Consider the following 27,722-nt stretch of genomic DNA (forward strand, 5'->3'; position numbering starts at 1 on the left):
GGTTTGTGAAGCGTCCTCAGCCACTATCTGTTCAAATATTGTTTCTCCCCATTCTCTCCATCTCCAGTCTCTGAAGCAGAGACTCTAACTACATGTGTACATGTATACTAGCCCTTCTGCATCCCTCACACATCTCTAGCACTTTTTTCTGTATATCCATTTTCTCTTAACATGTTTTCATGCTTTCTATTGAACTATCTTCCAGTATACTTATCTTAGCTTCTGCCTTATCTAATCTGCTATTAAATCCACCTTCTGAATTCTTAATTTCATTTTCATTATTGTATTTTTCAGTTGTGTAATATCGATTTCATTTGTTTCTATATTTTTTCTCATGATTTTTTTTTCTTTTCATCTATTATATCCATTTCTTCCAATATTTTCTTATAATATTAGTCATAGATATTTTTCAAGTCCTTTTTTTTTTTTAAATCCAATAATCTGAATGATCTGTGAGTCTCCTCTATTGCCTGGCTTTTTTCCTCTTGGTTACCATGTTTTCTTGCCTATTTTCATTGTATGTAGAACACTATATTAAAAAAGCTCAGAGACTTCAGATGATGTCTTCCTTGACTAGAGATGATTTCCTCTTTTCTCTCTTAGGCTGATAGGTCAGTGGCTGAATATTTCAATCCAGTCAGAGATTGAGCTTGGTTGGGGCTTCAATACAGTTTCAGTAGTTTCATTAAAACTCTTGTTGTCCTTGCTCCTAAATCCTGGCTTTTAGGTGGTTTGATTGAGAGCCTGGCAGATCTCTGTCACTTCAGTGCTGAAATGCTACAGGAAATCAGTTCTGTTTTTCAGTGGTTCTCAGCCCATTTTCCAGCCTCTTGCCCTATGGCAAATGTCTTGAGAAGGAAGCATACTGATCAGTTGTGTACTTGAGTCAGGGCCCCTTTCTGCCAGGTTTTTGTGTATGCTCAAGTTTGTGAGCCCATACAACCACTAAAAAAAGCAACTCTGAATAGTTCTCCTCTGTCTCGAAGTCTTTGTGGCTTCCATAGTGCTCTGATACTTCTATAAATAAGATTTTAAAATTTATCCAGCCTTTTTTAGTTGTTGCAGTATGTTTGCATTGACTGACTTCATTCTTCTCAAAAGTAGAAGTCTGTAAGCATTTTTTTCAAATTAAAAGGATGCTGTAATAACCATTAAAAAATAAGCTTCTTTCCTGTATATAATTTAGATGAACCATTTCTTCTCACAAGGAGTACTTTTTGACCTTCCTCCGACAATATCAGTCACTTTTATTCCTCCAGCTATAGAATACATTTTGAAGGAAATTTCCTTTGTTTACTGATAGCAGAGGTAATGTAGGCAGAAAAAGCAACAGAAGCAACATAAGACATTTTACAAAAGAGCTCTTGGACAGATCTGATGAGAGAAGACAAGTAAGAGGGAGTTGAAGATTGTGGTCACTATAAAGTAAATATTTTTGAAGTCAAAATGCTCTACAGGATCAAAAGTTCCTAGTAAGGCACATAGTATCTATCCTTTAGATGTTTATATTTTAATTGGGAGATATAAGATTAGGACCGTGTACATTTTAAGTGCCATTTAAGAAAAGGATATGCAACAGGGAAGTTTTTTTTTTTTTTTTTTTTTTTTAATTTTTTTTTTCAACGTTTATTTATTTTTGGGACAGAGAGAGACAGAGCATGAACGGGAGAGGGGCAGAGAGAGAGGGAGACACAGAATCGGAAACAGGCTCCAGGCTCTGAGCCATCAGCCCAGAGCCTGACGCGGGGCTCGAACTCACGGACCGCGAGATCGTGACCTGGCTGAAGTCGGACGCTTAACCGACTGCGCCACCCAGGCGCCCCAAGGGAAGTTTATTGTTAGAGAAGGTGATAGGGAGAAACAATAAACTCGTCTGACTGAAAGGTTAGAAAATTGTATTTTTTAAAACTAGTACTTTCTTAATAGTTAAACCATTTTATTAATCTTTCATTTTTTTCAGCAATATTGATTGAGTACCTGTACTGTGCAAGAGGGTAAAGTTGTAAACAAGATAGATACAGACCCTGTGATTGTAGAGTTTATAGTCTAATAATATAGAGAAGCATCATGCAAGTTCTCAACCTTGTTTTTAACAAGTAATCTGAAGAAGTGCAGGGTTCTTTGTGAGTTTATAGTAGGAGATTTGATGAGCTGGGGGTGGATAATTTGAGAGGGTTTCCTTGAGGAAGTGATCTTTGAATTGAGGTATGTAGAGGAATTAACTGGGCAAGGGGTATAATTGAGGAACTTTTTTTTTATACATTGTAGGACTGGATTCAGAGATATATCCCAGTTGTGAGTATACCTGAGAATGCAGTCTAGCTTCCTCCCACAAAAGTCTCTGCTATGAAATATAATAAAAGAATCAATTTACATTTTTCTTACACACTACAAAAATGTGTACATTTCTTATGTAGAGTATATTACATTATCTATCAGTGTAGTAGGCAGTCTTGTGAGACATAGAAATTATGACTCTTTTAAGGTGTTCAGGAAATTCCTTAATAGCTGGAAAAGCAATGTGAAAATTTGACTTTAGCAATTTATTCATTTATCGGATACATAATGTATATCACAAATTTGATACAATCTATTACAAAAATTAAAATTTATTGCGATCTACACAAAATGACTTTAATATACACAGCTATCAGTTGATTAGCCATCAAAATAAGCATAGATTTCACTGGAGTTTTAAAAATTTATTTTGGTTTTAGCTCTACCTTGTAGAAACTTTCCTTAATATGTTTAGATAATTAAATTTACATACATTTTTTGTTTTCTTTGGAATAGCAAGTAAAACAGTTATGAACTTTTCCCATGGTTTTCTACAGAAATCATAAAGTAAATATTTAGAAATCAAGATTAACCTGTTCAGTCAGCATTCTAGTGTAAATTCTGTTTACTTTTTTTTTTTTTTTGGTGCAAAAAGGTGATTTTATTAAAGCATGGGGACAGGACCCACGGGCAGGAAGAGCTGCACTGGGGTCCTGACGGGTAACTCATTATATACCCTCAGGTTGGGAGGGGATCAGGGATAGAGTAAGTCTCTAAGGAATTTTGGAGGCAAAGTTTCCAGGACCTTGAGGGGCTAGCTGTTTAATAAAACCTCAGTCATGAGACCCTTCAGATGCAAAGGGGGCGGGGAGCATAAGCTTGGAGCATGATTGCCAGCATATATCCTGGGACAGTTGGGATAAAGGAAGTAGATTTATAGGATCCTCAAGGGTGGGACAAGGTTAAGCCAGGGTTCTCTTTTGCCTTTAGCAAAGTGTCATTCTTGAGGCAGCTAAGCTCCTAGAGGGAAGTCACTCTGCTGGTCCATCGGTCACAAGGCCTTGTCAATGGGCTATAGGCAGTAAGGGAATTTAATTTTTCATTTGCCTTAGTTTCCCATATTACCATGGCAAGCACCTAAACCCCTTTCCTTTGTTCTTGGGTAGCCAGGAGTGTCCAGGGAATATCACACAGATCCCACCTTGGGGCAGGGGGTGGGGTGCTAGCTTGTGCTTTTGCCCCTCAGCCTGCCTCAAGCTTCCTCATCATATCCCCTCTGAACAATTTTGACCCTTAAATCTTTAAGGTTGTTGAAGGTAGAAAGTGTCATCTTTTGTAGCTTCTTCCTGCTGAGTAGGGGCGTAGAGCTGTCTCTACCTATATGGGTCAATATTCGTCAGTCAGGGAAGGTATGGAGGAGTTACGACAAGTAGAGGCAGCTGAATCCGACAGTGGACAGTAAGGTGGTATCTCTGTGGGTTAAGGATTTTGTGTCGTCAAGAAGTCATTGTAGTGATGGAATCTCAGCACCAAGCAAAAAGACATGGGAGAAAACAGCAAAACCTATTGATTAATAACCAATCACTAAGGGAAAGAGAGGAATTGTTTAAAGCGCTAATTTGAGTATTCATGTCAGTTAGAAATCCAGAAATATTTTTGTGGTAATCTGGATACACAGCATTTGTATACACAGATTTTTGCTAGAGCACATTACAAACCCAGTGTCCACCAGTGCTGCCAGTGAGATTTTTAGATGTCAGGCTTGAAGCATCCTCAGATGGGACTGGGAACGGGCAGCAGGAATCAGATTGGTCTTTTGGTTTGTAACTCAAATATCTGTGATGATCCTTTTGAATGGCTCATTGTGAGAAGGAATTGTTCGTAGAAATTGGGAAAGGAGAATGAAAAAGAAAGTTTGCAGCCATCATAAGAGAAGTTTGAGGTCTTCCACAGATTCACAGGAATAAGAAGGCACATTAGTTTGCTCGCTGATTTCCTGTAAAGGGGGTACGGGTTTTATTTAGATACAGGAGTGCATGAAGAGTGCCTCTCTAACTTTATTGCAGTGGGAGTAATATGACCCAGTAGGGGCCTTTTCATTTTGGAGTTAGTCCCCTGCTGTAAAGTACTTTTAATCCTTTAAATAAACCAGATCTTTTGGGTTTATATAGGGTGTGTTTCTAGTAAGTGTCAGATCAGATTTAGGAAGGATGTGATGTACGTATTTAGAGATTTATGAATTAACCCGACCTCAAGTGAATAATAAATATAGTCTTTATCTATTGAAAGGTCTACAGTGAAAAAGTCTTTGCATATAATTGTTGGAGAAATCTATCCCATTTTCCAGTTGTTTAAATAATATACCCATGGGGTCCTGTTACTATCCCCATAAAATGACAAGCAAGAAGATTGTCCATACCTATGCTATTGTGACAGTTTTTCTGAGGTTTACCTCAAGTTGTCTAATTTAGGCAAACATTTAAAGACAACTAGAATTTAACATCCATAAATGTGCATTATTGCAACATAGTTTTTCTCTCTAAAGACCCTCATTTCCAGAGATAGCCAAATCAAGATTAATTTGCATGTAAAACAAATCTAGTTTTAACAAACTTGGGCTAATTCTTTACGTAAGTTCAGCAAGAATAGTGATTGATCATATAGATCTTTTTAAAAATTTGCTTTGCTGGAACTTTTTATAAGAAATTAGGTTGAACTTTTAGTAGCCTCTCCAGTCCAGAAGCCAAGCCAAGTACTTCCATCACACATGCTGGAATTGGTCAAATTCCTCTTCCCAAGATCCTCCAAGTAGTACATTTAATAAATATTTTCTCTTTTAATACTTCTGTTAATGTACAGCAGAAAAAAAAAATAATACAAGCACATCATGATTTCACCAAGAGTTGTGTATTTTTTTTTTCTTTACAGATATGTTCCAGACATTATTAATAGCTTTAATCTGGCTTATCCTCTTTTGACATAATAAAGCTAAAATTATGACACAAATAAGAATTTTATGATTATTGTATTTCCTTAGCTAAGCATATGAGACACTTTAAAAGACTTAATATATTGATATGAAATAACACAAACAAGAAAAATATTACCCTTTGTTTTCAAATGCTTGTTTATAATTATTATCCCTTTTGAAACAGGAGGGATATTATATGTAAGAAGGAAAAAAACGGTGTAATTCTGTAATTCTTACAGAGTTTTAACTCTTTTTCATATTAAGTATTTTGCTAAGACACATTGCAATTTTACTAAGAATTGGGCAGACTTTTTTATTCCCCTAGCTCAGTGACTGCAACACTTTCCTCATGGTGCGACGTATATCAGTGACATACCAGAAACTGTTTCTTAGATTTCTTTAATTCTTTACTAATGTGACTTAGTTATCATTTTTTCCTCTTTAAGTTACACACAGTGTTCATATATGGACTACAGAGAACAGCTTAACGCTGTATCAGAAATGAATGTATCAACATAAGAAAGCTGCTTCTTACGTTGTAGTTAGCCAAAGGATGGTAGGACTTAAAAAGTTTCCTAAGTACATTCTGGATTTCTTCACCAACACTAATGTCATGATTTTCATTAAAATCTTTAACTGTACTAAGTCTAACAACTATTATGTGATAGATTAGGGAGGGAAAAGTTTTTGGGGGATGAGGCCCATTTTGAGACATGGTCTACATATTTCACAGAGGTTTACAGTTTCCTCTAGCAGTGGGGGATCATCTGTTCTTGATTTCTTTACCTTTAGAAAGGCACATTTTTGTTAGCAACATTTTATCTTAGCGATAGAAGTTATAACGCCAGGAAGCCAATAAAATGAGGGCTGTCAGAAGACTAGGGGAAACATTTTTTTTTTCTTTTCAATTGAAGACTTGGTACACTGAATAGAAAGTAACACTGGTCAAAATAATTTGGTCTTTACGTGAGATCCTCTGTTAGGAAATCTTAACTGGTGTCCTTGCTGATACTTAAAATCTTAAATTGTATTTTAACTTTTTAACTCCATGTGCTTTGTACACCTAAAATTATTTTCTCTTTGAGGGAAGATTTTTTTTTTTTTAAACCAAGAAATGAAATGATTTTGATTATTTGAATAAGGATACACAGTTTAAATTGTTCCTGCTTCATTTTTTCTGTTGTCTATAGCAAATGGTTTGTGTGTATGTATGTGTGCACAATGTACTTTTCAAAACAGTGGTTCTCAGGTGACTATTAAAAAAGTTTGACTCTTGCTTTATTTTGGATCAGGGTAGTATGATGGGATATGATGACACAGGTATTGTGGCTTAAAAATTAACACTTGTTCCATACTAAATGGAAGAAACCTATTCTGGCCACAATATTAGTTGTTTTTCTCCCTTTTTATTTGAAAAACTTACTTTTCATATATATTAGAAATAAAGAGCCCTTGTGAAGAGTTCAGGTGTAGTGTAATTCTATTTCCAAATGAATAAAATAATGTAAGTGTTCTAATACTATGTAAGAAATCATTTTCAAATACATTTTAGGTGTCAGACTGTATCATCTACTTCATTATACTGTATAGTCTATTGTAATAGTTTAATATAGTATAGGAATGTTGATTGATGAATGAAAAAGTCTATTAATACTCTAAGACTGCACTTAGAACAATGTATAGTTAAATCTCTGGGAAATTGCAAAAAACCCAATTTCTTTAATTTTCTGAACATTATTGGCTATATTAGTATTAGTAGTGCCAGTTTTGTGACAGATCAGTGCAAGTTTCTGTGGCTTAACTTAACGAAGGTTTAATTCTCATTCACACAAAATCCAATGTGGATATGCCTGATCAGGCTATTCTCCTAGATAAGTTTCTTCTAAAAAGGGATTTAAGGATTCAGGCTTCTTCTATCATGTATTTCTGTCATGTTCAACCTGTGACCTCTAAGGTCACCACAGAAACGGAAAGAGTGTAGGATATTGTGTGGGAGATTTTAATTGCCCAGACCTAGAAGTGGAATATTATCACTCCCATCTGCATTCTGTTGGCCACAGCTCTGTTATGTGGCCCCACCTAATTGCACAGGAACTGGAAAGTATTGTTTATTTGTGTGCCAAGCAGAAGAGGAGTTACAATTATATTGGTAAGCACTAACATTCTTTTCCACACTGATATTTACTAAACTTGTTTATTTGTCAGAGTTGTGGTATTCAGTAAGCATTTATTGCATGCTGTCTTATATGGAATATAGCTTTCTTTAAATGGAGATATGAAAAAATTAAAGAACCTTACATTTTTTTGAATATTAAAATATACAGTGAATGAAAAACGCAGTTTTGAAAGGTACAAAATAATACAGTTCAGATGTAATATATGTTAGCAGATTAAAAATTGTTATAATGAATTGAATGCAGTCAGGGAAAAGTGTGTTAATACCTGTTTTAAACTGATTTTAAGGGTGATATTAATTGAAAGAGGAGAGCATAGAATTTTTCATTGAAGAAGGATGAAATCTAATGGGAAGTTAGCAGATAGACTTGCAAGAACAGGGATTATATAAGAGAATCTGAAAGATAAGATTGGAAGGTAGGTTAGGGTTCTGTCTAGTGGATCAAATGTTTGAATTTGATATTTAATAAATATTGATTTGTTTATTTATTGGGGATTAGAGCCAAAATGTGATTTATGAAAAATAAGTGGTTCTGACAGAAGAAAAGAAAGCAGAGAATGCTAGGAGATAGGAGAAGAGCTGCTTTTTTAAATATGATAATAATGTTTATTAGATTATCTTTCAAGAAATATTAAGAGGAAAACAAACTTAGTTATCTAAACCAAACCAAAGCATGGTGTCTTACAGAATAAATTTCATTGATGAAGAATGACAAATATAATCATATAATGATATAGGATAGAACTGCTGAAGACTTTCAACTTGCATTGTGGAAACTTTTATTTTCTTTTTTGAGAGAGAGTGAGAAAGAGAGAGAGTGAGTGTGTGTGTGAGCAGGGGAAAGGAGCAGAGGGAGAGAGAGAATCTCAAGCAGGCTCCACGCTCTACATTCATCCCGGCATGGAGCTGGGTCCCATGACCCTGGGATCATGACCCAAGCCAAAAATCAAGCATTGGACACTCAACTGATTGAGTCACTTAGGCGCCCTAAAACTTTTTCTTTTCTTTTTTTTTTTTTTTTTTTTGGTAGAGGTATAACATAAAAGACTGGAGGAAATAAGTTATGGTAATTATCTATCATCCAATAAGAGAAATTTGAAAACTGTTAGCATAAAGTAACATTTATAAATTGAGAGAGCAATTTGAGGTACAATTTTGTGTGTAGGACATGAAAATGAATATTATAATTTAACATTATTAGACCAGTGATTTTCAGAATGAACTCCCTGGAACCAATAGCATCAGTATCACCTAGGCTTGGACCTTACCTCACACCTGCTGAATTCAAGGGATGGATCTGGACATCTGTGTTCTTAACAAACTCTTCAAGGGATTCTGATACATGCTAAAGTTTGAAAAAACACAGACTTAGAATGTTATAGTCTTTTTTTGTTCCAGCCAGTAAATAAAATTCTATATGTGTTCTTCTATTCAGGAGTTATGTCCTTAGAATGTCTTAATCAGTTACACTATCCATATCAGAATGTTTAAAAGGTAGAATTGATCAGAGAGTAAAATCAGAGCATGTGGTTGTTAGATGTCATTAGAATTTACAGGGTGATTTCTGTATTTTGTACTGACGCTGGAGGAAATCCAGGTTATAAGATTTCAGCATTTAGATAAATTTATCTTCCTATTTTTTCTTTTTGATACCATTTGTTGACATTTAGCCAGAGTGTTGAATTTGACAGACTGAGGGTAGGCTTAGTTAGTTGTTAGTAATTGGTTTGGAATACCACTTGACATAGTATCAAAGTAGGTCTTTGAGAGAGGGGAGGAAAGAAGTTCTGCCTAGCTTGGGTTTCAGCAGGGACTGAAAGTATCATTTTGCCACTGGTTATGTGGGTCATAGTTTGAAAGTCATTGTCCCAATATAGGTAAAATATGTCCTAAGACACAGTAGTGGGTTTAGATATTTTTATATACAATGAGCATTTAAACAAATGTTTGAAGGAGAGAGTTAGACTTAAATTAAATTGTTACTTTATTTTATATATTCAGTTATACATTTTAATTTTATTTAGAACTCTCATTTTCAGAATGGACTAAATGAAACTAGAAATTAGTTGACGGGCGCCTGGGTGGCTCAGTCGGTTAAGTGTCTGACTTTGGCTCAGGTCATGATCTTGCAATTCGTGGGTTCAAACCCCGTATTGGGCTCTGTGCTGACAGCTCAGAGCCTGGAGCCTGCTTTGGATTCTGTGTCTCCCTCTCTCTCTGCCCTTCCCCCACTCATGCTCTCCCTCTCTCTAAAAAATAAATAAAACATTAAAAAAAAAATCTTTAAAAAGAAATTGACAAATTGGCCTATGGAATAAAATGATCTGATGTGTAATGTAACTTAGTTGAACAAAAGTGTAATTTTATTTTGTTTTTAACTGATAAGTTAATTTGTGATTATTAACCTGTGATTTGACTGTTCTTTTGAAAAATACTACCTAAGAAAGTAAAATGTTTGACCATCAGAACAGTGGTCCCAAAATAGAGTTCAGACTGTTTTTCAACCTGACACAGTTGTTTCTCTTGCTTTGCTCTCCTCCTGAAACGATGTTTCCATTTTGGGGATGCTAAGAGCTATGATTATTTATAGACTAGTGTGTTTTGGACAGGTGGTGTGTTTACACAGGTCAGTGGAATTATCAAATATCCCCCAAGACCTCTACATTTCGATTTATCATCACTCTTTGTATTTAAAATTACAAAATACTTGTGTTGGGTAAATGGAGAACATTCTCTTTAATTTTATATTTTAATGCAGCAGATGTCCTCTATTTTTTAGGGTTTTTCCCACAGTTTTGGAATGATAGAGTTACTGGTAAGCTCTATAGCTTTGTCACTGAAAAATTTTAGAGTTTTTTGTATCTTCTTAAAGACCATGCAATTTATACATATCTCCCCTTTTTTAGTTTCTGCTTTATATTTGACAGGAGATTTTAGGGAGTCAGATTCTGTAAGAGCCTAAAGCATTCATAAGTTATTGAAGCTATTTATATTATATAATTCCAAAATTATAGTAAAGTCATAGAGTAACTGTTGGCAATACTACATAACAAAAACTTCACAAGTTAAAACAACTGAAGTTTAGCATGTGTACATATTTTTAGGTCTAAAACCATTGCTTTATTAATTCTGTAAGTAATCGGAGAGTAAATACTCTAACTATTGTACTAGGGCCAATTTGCCACAAAAGGCACCAAATTCTTTCAGTCAACCTATATGTGATAGTTGTCTTCTCTAGTATGAGTTCACAAAAGGAACTGCTTTTACTTCCTTGTAGTAGGCTGGAACTACTTTCATTTTATTCCTTTTTAAGAGCCCCTGCCTCTTAAGAACCTACTCCTCCCATCTGCTTAGAGATTAAATGATATAATATAGTCCTTTTCAGAAAGATGTTAAGTAAAATGATCTCCTCCTTTTTTCCTCTTACCTGTCTTCAATTCCTCTGGAATCTCCTCTTTGTTCTATATTCATTAAGCCTTGGCCGTCTAATGTCATCTTCAGTTTTCTATATTACACTGAATTTACAACTTCTCATAAGATCATCCTGATACTTTATCAACTAGGAGTAGTAGTTAGCTTGCCTTGAGACATTTGGCTATTTCATGATCTTATATCACGTGGTTAAAAACCTCTTTCTATCTGGATGTTGTGTGTGACTGTTTGTATTCATCAGTCTTTTCTGTTCTAACAGTTCTGATTTTACTCTTCCTTCTACAAACAAAGATGGAAAGAAGAAAAGTGGGTTCTCTCCTGAATACATTAACACATAGTTTAATAAAAAACCAGGATCAGGGGCGCCTGGGTGGCGCAGTCGGTTAAGCGTCCGACTTCAGCCAGGTCACCATCTCGCGGTCCGGGAGTTCGAGCCCCACATCAGGCTCTGGGCTGATGGCTCAGAGCCTGGAGCCTGTTTCCGATTCTGTGTCTCCCTCTCTCTCTGCCCCTCCCCCGTTCATGCTCTGTCTCTCTCTGTCCCAAAAATAAAATAAACGTTGAAAAAAAAAACAAAAAACAAAAAAAAACCAGGATCATGTGCCAAATCCTGGAGGTGAGAGGTGGTCAAAAAAATAAGCCATGATCCATAGGAGGTGGAAGAAGATTCTTAACTAATTCAGTGAGATAAATGTTACAGAGAAGAAGAGAATCAAGTGCTGTGAGAGTAAGAAGGTGACATTTGGCCTTGAGGAAGTTTGGGAAGAGATGAGTGAATATCTAGGAGAGTGGGCATTTTAGCAGGATCTTGAAGCAGGGCTAATTTATCCTCTAGGCACTGTGAGCACAGTACCTAGGGCCCACAGTTCTCTTAGGAGCCTGCAGAAAAGTTTCAATTTTAATTTATTTTAAAATCAAAAGAAGAATTAATATAGGAATAATGAATATGTAATAATGAACCCAACCCGGATTATATTCATCTTTATACTAATGCAGATATAAAATGTAATTTTCAATATTTTTAAAAATAGAGGTAGTGGCTTACCAAGGTGAAAGTACCTGGGACTTGCAAAAACCATAATGCAGCATACTTTGAAGGGGAAAGTAAGCGTTTGTAGGTGCTAGGGACTGGGATTGGCAAAATTTTGAATAAGAAGCTTTTAATTAAATCACAGATTCACTTTAAAGAGCTTAAATAAATGTGGTTTCTTTTACACATGCTGCTGCTGCTAGTTGAAGTATTATGATAACAAGACAAACAGTACTTATCTAAACTAAATACCACTTGATTTGCTAAACCCCAAATAAAGACTAAATAGTGAATGAAATAATCATTATGTTGAGAGGCAGTATCTACTTTAATATTCCTTAGTTATTATCAATTTAATATCAACTTTTCAAAAAAATGATAAGATGTATACTTCACTGATAACAGAATTCACTGGTAACAGAAATGTCGCTAAAATGTGGTGGTGTGAAAATTACATCTTTGATTCTTAGAAGTGCTGTAATTTTTTGGTTTTGCAAATCCATTGCCATACAGGTCATATTTCAACATAAAATAAATCTCCACGGTGAGATAAGGATTGACCATTTCAGACCTTGATTTTATTCACCATTATAAAATGTAACTTATAGGTGTAGGTTAGTTATAATTACTCCTATTTTATAGATGAGAGAAACAGTCAAAGAAAGATTTGGAGTATTTTTTCCATGGTCAGACATTTAATAAGAAAGTGGTGGGGCCAGGATTTCAAGTTGGGTAATCTTGATTCCAGTACACTTCTAAGTTGCCAAATTCAGTTTCGGGTAAATTAAATCCAGGGTCTTTGGGGACAGGTAATGGGCAGATGTTCAGCATGGTGTATAAGTCTAGATCTCAATATAGGCCAGAGATAAAGATTTTGATGTTTTCCTCATATAGATGGTAGATTTTAGTAGGAAGAACCAACCCTGAAGATTAGTATTTTGGAAACCAAGATGAGAGATATGGTGTCAAGAAATATGAGTGGTCAGTATTGTGAAATGCAGCAGAGGATTCTTAGAAGATATGGACTGAAAAGGGTCTGTCTTAGCAACAATAAGGATGTCATTGGTGAATTGCAAAAAGAAGTATTTAATCAGGGGTGCCTGAGTGGCTCAATGGGTTAAGCATCAACTCTTAATGTCAGTTCAGGTCATGATCTTATGGTTCACGATTTTGACTCCTGCTTTGGGCTCTGTACTAACAGTGCAGAGCCTGCTTGGGATTCTCTCTACCTCTCCTTCTCCACCCTCCCCTGTTCTTGCTCTCTCAAAATAAATAAATAAACAAAAAATTATTTAATCAGCAGTGCCCCTCTCTGTTAGAAGGGAAGTTGAAGCACAAAGAAGATAAACCTTAGAATGTGACCTTTACTGGAAACTTGTAACTTTTATTTATTTGGTTTTTGTAGATGTTACTAGTTAAGGATCTTGAGATCCTTGTTGGTAATGAGCCAGTGAGGAATGACAGAGATGCAATTTAGGTCCCTTGATTACTCATAAGGGAGATTTGATCTCAATATGTTTTTAGTGTGACTTTATTGAATAATGTCTGTTGAATTGCAAAAACCCACTTGAATTCAGAAATACATATTGTCAGACAGAATGTATCTGTTCTGTATTTAATAGTCCAAGTCTATTTGAAAAGTGATCAAATAGTGTCTTTTTAAATAATTTGAAACAGATTTGGGTATTACATTGTGGCTCTCTAGACATTTAACTTGTTTAAACTTAAGAAAAATTGATTTCCAATTAACACCAGATTTCATAAGAAAGAAAATATTAGCTAAATAATTAATTTTTTGAAATGGTATGTATTGCAAACAAAAACAGGCAGCATCTGTTAATTCAGTTGGGTAGACAAGATTGAGCTTGGGCCTTTAAATTTTTAAATATTGTTCAGAATTTTTATTTCAAACATCTTTTAGGTATATTTGGTGCTAATACTATGTCTAACCAAAGCTTGAAGTCTTTGATTTATCTATAGTTATTAAATATTTTATTGACTGATCAAGTGGTGAGAGCTGGTCAGCTGACATTCTCTTCACTTGAACTCCCTCTTAATGATTACCTTCATCTACAATATAATGATATTAATTACATTAATTTATATTAGTTATCTTAACTGTTAATAACTCTGAGGCATTGCAGTTTTAAAAATTGATTTATAAATAAGGTAGTAAAGAATAAATTATGGTCAGAATAGTTTAATTTTAATTTTAATTTTTTTTTTTTTAATTTTAGGGAGAGAGAGCCCAAGTTAGGGAGAGGGGCAGGAGAGAAAGAATCCTAAGTAGGCTCAGCATAGAGCCTAATGCGAGGCTTGATCCCACGACCCTGGGATCATGATTTGAACCAAAATCAAGAACTGGATGCTCAACTGACTGAGCCACCAGGCGCTCCTGTTCAGAATAGTTTTAGTGTATGTTCCATTGTATTCTTATTAGGTGAAATTTTGTAATTCACACTATTGTAAGATGTTTCAGAGGATTTTGAAGGTCTTCTAGTTTCACCTCCCATCCCTTGCATGAATCCCTTTTGCATTATGACTGAGATGGTCATGCAGTCTTCACACTTCCAGGGATAGATCATTACCTCTCAAGATATACAGGAACCAGTCAGTCATGTGTGCCTACCATATACTAGACATAGCAATGAACAAAATAGATACTTGCCCTATCCTCATGGAGTCTATAACTCAACAGTGAGTTTGAATAAGTAATTAAAAGTATGTAAGCATTGTGAAGAAGAAATACAGAGTGCTATAGACTAATATGACAAGGGAATTTAACAAAATCTGAGAGGATCAGAGAATGTTGTCTAAGGTATTAAAGTTTTAACGCTAACATTTGGAGGATAAATTAGCTAGGATAAAGGTGGGGAAGTTTTTCAAGTCGAGGGAAGAACCTTTTTCAGGATCTAGAGTTGAGAGCATGGCACATTCAAGGAACCTGAAGTAACTATAGTGACAGGGCATTCTCCTCACCTCTGCAAGAACCTAGCATGTCTCTTATGTATTGAGGACTAAAGAAACATATTTTTATTTTAAGGATTTTCAGATTTGGAAAGTCAGCATTAGCAATAGTGAAGTACTTCCCTTAAGTGACTATAAGAATCAGACATTAACGAAATAAGAACAGGATGTTAAGAAAACCTCTCACAAATAACTGGGGTCCAGGGGGAGTGGAGACCGAAAGGAGATATGAGATATTATGCAAGTAAGGGCAACCGGTTGTAAACGTGGGTGTTATCACTAATACACTTACAGGCTGGTAAGACTGGAGGAAATTCAGCTTATAACCTAAAATGGCATTTTATAAAACAAATGATTTGATAAAAATTATATTCTTCCTTTTTGTTTCATGTCTCTCCTTGCTGGGAAATGGCCTCTTGCAATCATGATAATATAAATTGATACTGTTATTTGATTGTTGACATTTTAAATTTTATTTTTTACGTTAACATACAGTAAGGATGGGGCACCTGGGTGGCTCAGTCAGTTAAGCATCCGACTTTGGCTCAGGTCACGATCTCACGGTTTGTGGGTTCGAGCCCTGCATCGGGCTCTGTGCTGACAGCTAGGAGCCTGGAGCCTGCTTCAGATTCTGTGTCTCCCTCTCTCTCTGTCCCTTCCCCTCCCTGTTTGTGCTCTCCTTCCCTCTTTCAAAAATAAGTAAACATTAAAACATACAGTAAGGTTTACTTTTTGGGGGTGTATAGTTCTATGAATTTTAACATATGTATCAATCTGTATAGTCACCACCACAATCAGGGTACAGTGTAGTTCTGTCACCCCAGAATCCTTGAGCTGTCTCTTTGCAGTCCCACTTTCTTCCTACACATAACCCCTGTTTCCCATCTCTATAGTTTTGTTTTTTTGTCTTTTTCCCATCTATATAGTTTATTCTACATAAATAGAATAATATGTATGTAACTTTTTGATACTGGCTTCTTTCATACAGTGTAAGTCCTGTGACTTACAAGTTGTTACTTTAACAATAACTCATTCCTTTTATTACAGGTTTTTGTGTGAATATAAGTTTTTTATTTCTCTAGATACTCAGGAGTGGGATTGCTGGGTCATTTGTTAAGTCTGATTTAGCTTTGTAAGAAACTGCCCAACTGTTTTCCAGAGCGGCTCTTTTGTATTTCCATTGGCAACATAGGAGTTCCATTTGTTCTGCATCCTCACCAACACTTGATATGGTATTTTTTTTATTTTAGCCATTCTAATATGTGTATAAATAAATGGTATCTCATTGTAGTTCTTTCTTAGAGTCTTCATTATAATTCACAGAACACAAAATTACACAAAGTGAACAATTTTGATGTTTTTAGGTCAGAGTTGTGCAAGCATCACCACAATCTTAAGTTCAGAACATTTTCATCACTGTGGTTTTTATTTTGCATTTCTCTTGTGGCTAATGGTATTGAGCATCTTTTCAATTGCCATCTCTGTTTCCTAGTCTTCTGTCCATTTTTTATTTGTGCTGTCTGTATCCTTCCTGTTGAGTGCTGAAAGTTCCTTATGTATTCTGAATATAAGTCCTTTGTTGATTATGTGCACTGCAGATACTTCTCTCAGTCTGTAGCTTGTCTTGTCATTCTGTTAACAGTGTTCTTTTGCATAGCAAAAGTTTTTAATTTTGGTGAAGTCCAGTTTTTCAGTTTTTTCACTTTGGTGTCATCTCTAGGAACTCTGTGCCTAACTTCTGGTCACAAAGATTTTCTCCTTTATTTTCTTCTAAAAGTTTTGCAGTTTTACATTTAGTTCTGTCATCTCATTTGAGTTAATTTTTATAGAAGGTGTGAGCTTTAGACCAGTTCATTTTCTTACATATGGATGTTCACTTGTTCTAATATAATTTGCTGGAAGACTCTATTTTCTCTTTTGAATTGTCTTTGCACCTTTGTCAAGAATCAATGGGCCTTATTTTTGAGGGTCTATTTCTGGACTCTGTCCTGTTTTATTGCATTATGTTGCTGTTTGTCCTTTTACCAATACCGTACTATGGACAATGTCTTACAATCAGATACTGTGCTTTCTCTGACTTTATTGTTCTTCTTCAGAAATTTAATGGTTTTTCTAGTTCTTTTGCTTTTCCATATAAAGTTTAGACTCAGTTTATCTATATGTACAAAAAAATCCCCCTGGCATATTGATTTGGAAGTATGTTAAGTCTATGGATCAATTTAGGGAAAGTTGACCCCTTTACTGTTTAGTGTTCCGATCTATGACCTGTGGTAAGTCTCTCTATTTAGGTCTTTTTTTATATATTTCATCAATGGTTTATAGTTTTAAAGCTACAGATCTATGTATATTTTGTTATATTTATACTTGATTGTTTCCTTTTGCGTTTTGTTGTTGTTTATTTATTTTGGGAGAGTGAGAGAATGAGCTCGAGTGGGGGAGGGGCAGAGAGAGAATCCCAAGAAGGCTCTGTGCTGTCAGCATGGAGCTTGATCTCATGAACTGTGAGATCATGACCTGAGCTGAAATCCTTCCCTACCTTAGTGTTTTAGCCTCTGCAAGTCCCTGTTCTTACCATTGTCATTGCCACCACTACCACAGAATTTCTTAGGGTCTAGGGTGTAAGAAAATGGATAAAAGAAAAAAAAAGAGAGATTCTCTCCACTGAGTGTTAAGAGATCCCTTTTCTTTTCCTCAAGTCAGATTTACAGGCTGTTTGGAGCTCAGTCTGTCTGCGCTGATGGCCACTTTTGGGTTTGGGGGTGTCATTGAGTCTAGGCCAATGGTTATCAATAAGGAAAAAATTGGGGCGCCTGGGTGGCGCAGTCGGTTAAGCGTCCGACTTCAGCCAGGTCACGATCTCGCGGTCCGTGAGTTCGAGCCCCACGTCGGGCTCTGGGCTGATGGCTCAGAGCCTGGAGCCTGTTTCCGATTCTGTGTCTCCCTCTCTCTCTGCCCCTCCCCCGTTCATGCTCTGTCTCTCTCTGTCCCAAAAATAAATAAACGTTGAAAAAAAAATTAAAAAAAAAAAAAAAAAAAAATAAGGAAAAAATTGCCAAACTGATGGCTGCTTTGCTGCTACTTCAAATTCTGTTTTTTTCCGGCAAACTGTCTGATCCTATTTACCTTTCAGAGCCTTCAAATAACTGCTGCATGCATTCTGTTTAGGTTTTACAGATGAATTCAGTGGGAGAGACAGATGGCATATGCTTACATCTTACTCAAAACCAAAACGTTGATTGCTTGTTTTTTTTAATAGGACACTTAAAAAACTATTTTCTTCCCCTCTAAACAAACAAAAACTAGATCTTGCTAGAACCGAGCTATTCTTTAATACATTTCTTTGGGTAAGCTTCATTAACCCCTGAAAGGGGAATTGTTTGGGAGGAGTGGTGAGGGACATGAGTACAGGAATTACTTAAAAATTTGTTGCCTTATGGGGAGCCTGGGTGGCTTAGTTGGTTGAGTGTCCGACTTCGACTCAGGTCGTGATCTCATGGTTTGTGAGTTCGAGTGCCACATCAGGCTCTGTGCTGACAGCTCAGAGCCTGCAGCCTGCTTCAGATTCTGTGTCACCCTCTCTCTCTACCCCTCCCCTGCTCACACTCTGTGTTTCTCTCTCAAAAATAAACATTAAAAAATTTTTTTAAAAATTTGTTGCCTTGTATATAACATGCCCATTTTTCGAACTGACTTTAAATTACATTTATTTTATGTAGTATGATTGAAATCAGCTTCATGATTTTTATAGTTCACTTAAATTGAAATCTAATTGTATTATTTTTATGACAAGTGATCCTTTGTTCTTAATTATGAATAATCAGTACATGCTTATTTAATATTTGCAACAACTCTGTCTTCACTTACAACCTATTTAGTAGATAGATCTGATCAAGGAATCTAAATATTATATAATTACATTGCCTGAATCCAAAACTTAGAAATTGGTATACTTTTTTTTTTTTTAAGAATACTAGTAATTGTAACATTTTTGCCTCAGTGGATTATTGTAGCTGCCTATGAACAACTTTTATCTTCACTGGCTATCAGGATAAGCACTGGTTTTCAGAAAATGTTAAAAATTATCCCATAAAAAAAAAGTAAGAGCTATTGTTGAAAGCTCTTATCCATTCATTTGGTAGTGGATTGTTTCTTTTTACTTTTTAGCCCATACAGATCAACCCATTATTTAATAATGAAGTTTGTCTTCATTGTTAGAATTTTAGGGTTCTTAAGTATAGGGATTATTTATTGTTTCTTTAGCACTTACTGTCATTCAGTAGATAATGAATAAGTTATCTTAAATTTGGATAGTGAAGTTTTTTTAATAAGTTAATAGGGAAGGCTTTATTGCTAATTAAATATGAGACATTACAGAAATATTATTCTGACTTTGAAATCTGCAGGGCAGAAACAATGAGATAATGTGTGTATGGAGTAAACACATGTACACAGAAAAATAGAGATTTTATAGCCATTAAGAGATAAGACTGGCCAATCCCACGGTTGCTGTGGCTTTCTACTTCCCAAGGAGCACATCTCTGTTAAGATTTCTGTGGGTGGGTCCCTGGCTTTTTGACCAAAACCCTGTGTCCATGCAGCAAACTCTCCCTTATGTAAAGTGATTATAGTGTCTGTTCTTTGAAATCAAAAGCACAACAGAAACAGGTTTCCGCTTAAACATTTGCAAAGAAAAACATCCTTATATGAATTTTAATGAGGTTTGGTATAAATTATATCTTTGATAACCTAGTATGATACAGCACAAATGTAGAGTCAGTCATATACCACCTTGAATCGGAGAGTTACTGTTTACCTACTATGTGATCCTAAACAAATCACTGCTAAGTTTTAGTTCCCTTGTTTGTGAAACATTTACGTGAGATCCAGCCAGTAGTGTACTGGAACTGGCTTGCACCCCTTCATAAGAGCCAGTTGTTAAAACTTTAGAGATCTTATGAGCTGATTGTTAAACACAGCCGTCATTAAAAATTGAATGATACAAACTTTAAATTATGTTAAAAGCAAAAATAATGCTGAACCAGTCACGTCCTAATTATTTGGCTACATCGTACAATATGTCTATTATGTCTGTATGGTGAAATACCATATAATGATGTGCTGTTGCATACCTCTTCCCAACTCTGTGTTCAGTGCATTTACATTGGTACCTTGAAATCTGCATGATAGTATTTATACCACAGAAATTGGTATTATTTTATTTTTTTGATTTATTTATGAAAAATACTGATTTATTGTTTTGATGGTTGTCTAGATGTAACAAAGTGATAGAAAAATACCAATAAAGTAGATTAAACTTAAAAGTTTGTTGGGTCTGTTGGCTTGTTATTGTTAGTAACTCAGAAGTTGATGAAATATTGTAAACTACAGGCATACCTCGTTTTATTGCACTTCATTTTATTGAGCTTCACAGATACTGTGTTTTTTACAAATTGAAGCTTTGTGGTGACCCTGAATCCAGGAATTTTATTGGCACTATTTTTTTCCAGTAGCATTTGCTCACTTCATGTCTCTGTGTCACATCTTGATAATTTTTGTGATATTTTGAACTTTTTCATTATGTTTGAATTACTGCAATTTCATGATAAAACTTTAATGGATGAAGAGTTACTTCTCATGGATGAGCAAAGACAGTGGTTTCTTGAGATGGAATCTACTCCTGGTGAAGATGCTATGAATTTTGTTGAAATGACAAAAAAAGGGGGGGGGGTTAGAATATTACATAAGCATAGTTGATAAAAAACAGTGGCAAGGCTTGGGAAGATTGACTCCAATTTTGAAAGTCCTCCTGTGGGTAAAATGCATCATATGCTACAGAAGAATCATTTGTTAAAGGAAGGGTCAATCAATGCAGCAAACTTCATTGTCGTCTTCTTATTTTAAGGATTGTCTGAGCCTGGGTGGCTCAGTCGGTTAAGCATTGGACGTTGCCTCAGGTCATGATCTCAGGGTTGGTGGGTTTGAGCCCTGTGTCAGGTTCTGTGCTGACAGCTCAGAGCCTGGAGCCTGCTTCTGATTCTGTGTCTCCCTCTCTCTCTCTGTCCCTCCCCCACTCACGCTCTGTCTCTCAAAAATAAACAAACATTAAAAAAAAAAAAAAAAAAGAATTGTCTGAGCTGGCTGGGAGGTGGTGGTTGGGCAGCCAGCAGGGTGTGGTGGAAGCCACTGCTTCCTGGCTGCATTCCTGGCCAATGATACCCCCAGAGAGGGCAACCTCTTGGCACTCATTGGGCACACCAACAGCTTCACCAAGCCTGCATTCCTCGCCATGGCTATCACCTCCAACCTAGGGGTGGTGGCCCCTCCAAGAAACTAGTGATCAAAAATTTCTGAGACAGACCTAAATTGCCTGATAGCTGTGCTCAGAATACCTGGCAGAAGCATCATGAGGTAGTGAAAGCCATACAGCGTGATACCTCCATCAGATGCAACCTGGAAGAGCTCTACCAGGATGTTGAAAATACCTGTTCTCAGAAGGTTTCTCCAACGCTCTACAAACAGCTGCGCCAGGTCTGTGAAGATCATGTCCAAGCACAGATCCTTCAATTTAGAGAAGCCTAGATAGTGTTTTATTTTTAAAGAAGATTAACGTGTGCTGGCAAGATCATTGCAGACAAATGATCATTATCAGAAGTATTTTCCTGTTTTTGGATTGCATTTTTGTATTTCTGAGTTCCCCACTTCCTTCTGTCTGGAATATGGGGTTGGAACTTTTTAGAAAGCAGATCATTAGTGATAAAAATGCATCTGAGTAAAAGTATTGATGGAAATTTGCTATTAATTTAATGAGAAAGGAACATTGAAGCAGTGGATTGAAATTTACTGAGAACTCAGCTGAGTATGCTCTCTGACCTTCAGGTATATTAAGACCCATTTGAAATTTTTGGCTTGGCAGAAACTAATTGTTTATATGATGCAGAAAGCCACAGATTAATGCAAGAAAGAGAGGTTCCAGAATATCTTAACCATGTCAGTAAGTGTTTAGAGGAAGAAGGAGACCCAAGTAATCATGTATTTAGACCACAGCACACAGAAACCACTGATTGCTTATGTGGAGAAACAGCTATTAGGAGTACATTTAACAGCAATTCTGCAGAAAGGGCTTGACCACCTGCTTGATGAGAACAGAGTGCCTGACCTCATTCAGATGTACCAGCTGTTCAGCCACATGAAGGGCAGGCAGCAAATCCTGCTGCCGCACTGGAGCAAGTACATCCAGACTTTTGGGACAACAGTTGTCATCAGTCCCAAAAAAGACATAGACCTAGACGTAGACAGGAACTGATGGATTTTAAGGATCTGATGGGCAATGTGATAGAAGTGTGTTTTCAGAGAAATGAGAAGTTCTCCAACTTGATGAAGGACTCCTTTGAAACATTTATCAATAAGAGGCCAAATAAGCCTGCAGAATTGATAGCAAAGCTTGTTGGTTCAAAATTAAGAGTGAGTGTTAAAGAAACAATAGATGAAGAGCTGGAGAGGATTCTTTTTTTTTTTTTTTTTTTAATTTTTTTTTTCAACGTTTATTTATTTTTGGGACAGAGAGAGACAGAGCATGAATGGGGGAGGGGCAGAGAGAGAGGGAGACACAGAATCAGAAACAGGCTCCAGGCTCTGAGCCATCAGCCCAGAGCCTGACACGGGGCTCAAACTCACGGACTGCGAGATCGTGACCTGGCTGAAGTCGGACGCTTAACCGACTGCGCCACCCAGGCACCCCTGGAGAGGATTCTTAACAAGGTCATGATAATATTCAGGTTCATTCAAATGTGTTGAAGCATTTTATGAAAAACATTCAGCAAAAAAGACTCCTTGTGGGGAAGAGTGCCTCAGTAGATGCTGAAAAATCTATGTTGTCAAAACTAAAGCATGAGCGTGATGCTGCTTTCACCAGCAAGCTAGAAGGCATATTCAAGGACATGGAGGTCTCCAAGGACCTCATGGTTCGTTTCAAGCAGTATGTGCACAATAAAAATGACCCATGCTCTATAGGTCTAACAGTGAATGTACTTGTGATAGGATCCTGGGCAATACACTCATCTATGGAAGTGCATTTAACTCCAGAAATGGTTAAACTTCAGGAAATATTTAAGACATTTTATCTCGGAAAGCACAATGGTTGAAAACCTCAGTGACAAACTAAATTGGGGCACTTTTTTTTAAAGTTTATTTATTTATTTTGAGAGAGAAAACATGAGTGGAGGAGGAGCAGAAAGACAATCCCGAGCAGGCTCCCTATTGTCAGCACAGAACCCAATGTGGGGCTTGATCTCACAACCTGAGTCAAAACCAAGAGTCGGACGCATAACCAGCTGAGCCACCTAGACACCCCAGGTCATGCTGTTTTAAAAGCAGAGTTTAAGGAAGAAAAGGATTCCGTGTGTCCCTCTTCCACATGCTGGTGGTTCTCATGTTCCATGAAGGGGATCCATTCACCCTTGAAGAAATAAAAAACTGTCCACAGGGTTAGAAGACAGTGAACTGAGAAGAGCTTTAGAGTCCTTGGCCTGTGGCAAAGCACAAGTTCTGGTTAAAAGTCCCAAAAGGAAGGAGGTGAAAGATGGGGACGCATTCATGTTCACTGGGGAGTTCAGGGTTTTTCTAATAAAGATCAACCAGATCCAGATGAAGGAGACCATTGAAGGACAAGTCAGCACCACTTGAGAGAGTGTTTCAGGACAGACAGTATCAGGGTGATGCTGCTATTGTCAGAATAATGAAGACGAGAAAGACTTTTTTTAAACATTTTTTTAATGTTTATTTATATTTGAGAGAGAGAGAGAGAGCACAAGTGCGGGGGGGGGGGGGGGGGGGCCGGGGAGGCGGCAGAGAGAGAAGGAGACACAGAATCCAAAGCAGGCTTCAGGCTCTGAGCTGTCCACACAGAGCCTGACACGGAGCTTGAACCCGCAAACTGCAAGATCATGACTTGAGCTGAAGTCAGATGCTCAACTGACTGAGCCAACCAGGCACCTCAAGAAAGACTCTTAGTCATAATCTTCTGGGTTCTGAATTGTATAATCAGCTGAAATTTTCAGTAAAGCCTGGAGATAGGAAAAAGAATTGAATCTCTTACAGAGGCTGTATGGAGAGAGACAAAGACCATTCTAATCAGGACCACTACATGGCCTGATGTGTTGGCCAGCTGTTTTCTCTCAGTGAGACGCTAGAATATAACTTCAGAACAGTGAAGCACTTCTGTGCTTTTTCCAGGACTTCTGATATTGAACGAGCATGGAGACTTTTGGATTAGAAAGAAGAGATGATTCTTGGATCACTCTTCACAAAGCTTAAGGGTTTGCAAATGGCACATGTGCCTTTCCCTCCAGTTCTTCCTCTTACTCTTTTTGGCGTTTAAATAGTTTCTGTTGCTCTGTGCAGAATGACTTTGAGATTGGACAAGAAAATATTGGTTAAAAGAGGTTCCTTTGTAAGGTGTCGCTCTTGTGGCAGAACACTGAAGGTTTGGTTTGGCATGTGTGTGTGATTATGAATGTATAGTTAAAAGACCCTCCATGGGCTGCAGAGATGACTGGATAATTGAAGTCTTGATATTGTGAAGCAGAGGTTATTTTGTCAAAAGATGAAGAGAATTTTGTTGGCATCTGATTTCACATTGTGTGTGTATGGGTGAGGTTGAACACAGGATAATGATGATGTCTTGATTTCAGCTCAGGTCATGATCTCGTGGCTTATGGTATTGAGCCCCATGGTGGGCTCTGCACGGACAGCAGGGAGCCTACTTGGGATTCTCTCTCTCCCTCTCTGCCCCTGCCCCTCCCCCTGATCATGTGCGCGTGCTCTCTCTCTCTCTCTCTCTCTCAAAATAAATAAGCATTTATTTATTTATTTATTTTTAATTTTTTTTTCAACGTTTATTTATTTTTGGAACAGAGAGAGACAGAGCATGAACGGGGGAGGGGCAGAGAGAGAGGGAGACACAGAATCGGAAACAGGCTCCAGGCTCTGAGCCATCAGCCCAGAGCCCGACGTGGGGCTCGAACTCACGGACCGTGAGATCGTGACCTGGCTGAAGTCGGACGCTTAACCGACTGCGCCACCCAGGCGCCCCATAAATAAGCATTAAAAAAAAAAACCTTTAAATCTCCTATAAAACTTTTTACAATGGTTATAGCACAGTTAGCAATAGCCATCCCTGTTCATGGCTGTTAAAACAAACTAAACTTTATTAGAGCAACAGTACAAATGCTGCAGTTAAAAAATTCAAATAGCAGTTACCCCAATGCAAAAAACAGGGGCTGCTAGATGCAATCTTAGAAGGCTGAACACAGACACACTCTTCCCAAACCCCTTAACAGAAAATTCGCAAACAGCTCAGAGAAAGTCAAACAGAGATGCTCATGGGTTCACCGCAGCAAGTACAACAAACCCAGGGCTCTGTCAGTAGACATGAGAAATGTCACCATGAAACCTCACTCGAAACAGTCAGTCATAAAAGTTTAAAGCGTATGGAAGATAAAGGAAATAAAGGGATGTCAGTATTTAGTTTTCATAAGTGATTAGCCAGGTTTTGACACTATTTCTTCTTAATGCTTGCCAACGAAGGGCTCTTGTTTCCAACCTAAGTGTCCATCAACTAAGAGAACCTGCCTTCAGGATTTTGTTGGCACCTGATTTCATGTTGTGTGTGTATAGGTGAGGCTGAGCACAGATGATGAAGTTAGTACTTTAACTGTAACAAAGAGACTTTTCTAGAAACATTTAAAAGTACTTTATATTTTACATAAAAGCATGTTTCATTTTTGATTAAAAGCTACCAAACGAATTTTGATCCAGGTATCCATGTTTAAAGTAGTGTTTTCTGGGATGTACCACCTATGTAATTTGATTTTGTGCTAAATTATTAAAAGTTTCTCCCTTTTTTGATTTTACCTTCCCCAGCTCCCAAATTTATTACCAGCCTCTGCCTATGGGTCCTGTCCCCATGCTTTAATAAAATCACCTTTTTTGCACCAGGAAAAAAAAAAAAAAAAAATGTTTCTCCCTTTTTGAAACATGTGTGTTTAAAATATGACATCTTATGGGTTTCAGTATGGAAATCCTCACCCTTTAAGTATTGTCATCATTTCTATATGTGTAAATTTTCATTTGCAAGTTCTGTAATATGTGGTCTATAAAAGACTAAATAGATTTCTACCTCTTAAATTTTACATTTATTGTCTCTAGAAAATCTCTCTAGAGAGTGTTAATATTGTAATTGAATATATAAACTTACTCTGAATAAAATTAGTTTAATTGGCCTAAAAAAAAAATTTGCCTGAGCGTCCCAACCTTCAGCAGCTACCATCCTGATCAGTCAGCAACCATCAACACTGAGGCAAGATCCTCTATCGGCAAAATGATACCATTTGCTGAAAGCTCAACTTATGTTTAACATTTTTTAGCATATATTTTTTAATTAATTAATTTATCTTTGAGAGAGAGAGCGCACAAGTGGGGGAAGGGCAGAGAGAGAGAGAGAGAGAGAGTCACAGAATCCGAAGCAGGCTCCAGGCTCTGAGCTGAGCCAAAGTTGGACGCTTAACTGACTAAGCCACCCAGGTTCCCCAGCATATAAAGTACTTTTAAAAATGTTTATTTATTTTAAGAGAGACAGAAGGAGCGTGAGCAGGGGCAGGGTAGGGAGAGAGAGAAGGAGAACGAAAATCTCAAGCAGGCTCCATGCTCAGCTCAGAGCCCAACGCATGGCTCGATCTCAACAACCATGAGATCATGACCTGAGCCAAAATCGAGAGTCAGACGTTTAACTAATTGAGCCACCTAGGTGCCCCATAAAGTATTTTTTAATTAAGATGTATGTATATTGGGTTTTTTATTTTTTTTTATTTATTTTTTTTAATTTTTTTTTTCAACGTTTTATTTATTTTTGGGACAGAGAGAGACAGAGCATGAACGGGGGAGGGGCAGAGAGAGAGGGAGACACAGAATCGGAAACAGGCTCCAGGCTCTGAGCCATCAGCCCAGAGCCCGACGCGGGGCTCGAACTCACGGACCGCGAGATCGTGACCTGGCTGAAGTCGGACGCTTAACCGACTGCGCCACTATATTGGGTTTTTTAAAGACATTATGCTATTGCACATTTAGTGGACTACAGTGTAGTATAAACATAACTTTTTAAATTTTTTAATGTTTATTTTAGAGAAAGTGTACTTGCGAGAGTGGGGGAGGGGCAGAGAGGGAGACACAGAATCCAAAGCAGGCTCTAGGCTCTGTGCAGACATCTGAACTTGAACTCATGAGCAGAAAGATCATGACCTGAGCCGAAGTCAGACACTTATTTGACTGAGCCACCCAGGCACCCCTAAACATAACTTTTATATGCACTGGGAAAGCAAAACATTCATTTGACTCACTTTTTTGCAGTATTTGTTTTATTGCAGTGGTCTGGATCCAAACCATCAATATCTCCAAGGTATGCATGTGTTATCTAATTCAGCAAAGAAGTTGCTGATATCATTGATGAACGAATGAGGTTATGACATACGTCATTGTTGTTTCACTTTCCTTTTATTCTTTAAATGAAAATATCAAATAACATTTAGATTGGAGTTACACTCCATCAGTTGCAACCCTTGGTTGGCTTCTCATGAGTTTGGCGAAATCAGAAGAGCATTCTGTGAGAGTAAGCTGGCTTTATGAAATTTACAATAAAGACTATTGTATATTTTATTATAATTTTTAAATTATTTCCTATAGCCTTCAATATTTATAACAAACACACATTTCATGCACACACACACACGCACACACACACACCCAAGTGCTGATTGTTAAACATTCAGCAGAACACCTCTGTGTCTTGCACAGAACGGCATTCATTAAATACTCCT

General features: G+C 37.0%; 1 protein-coding gene and 1 pseudogene across 1 annotated transcript in view; both read left to right on the top strand.

The window, feature by feature from the left end:
* The window catches only part of XPR1 (xenotropic and polytropic retrovirus receptor 1), a 218,168-nt gene that overhangs the window by 73,396 nt on the left and 117,050 nt on the right, over positions 1 to 27,722 (top strand). The gene's annotated exons all lie outside the window — the stretch shown is intronic.
* Positions 21,195 to 24,600, top strand: LOC123584911 (annotated as a pseudogene).

This window comes from Leopardus geoffroyi, chromosome C3, assembly GCF_018350155.1.
Source record: "Leopardus geoffroyi isolate Oge1 chromosome C3, O.geoffroyi_Oge1_pat1.0, whole genome shotgun sequence".
NCBI lineage: Eukaryota > Metazoa > Chordata > Mammalia > Carnivora > Felidae > Leopardus > Leopardus geoffroyi.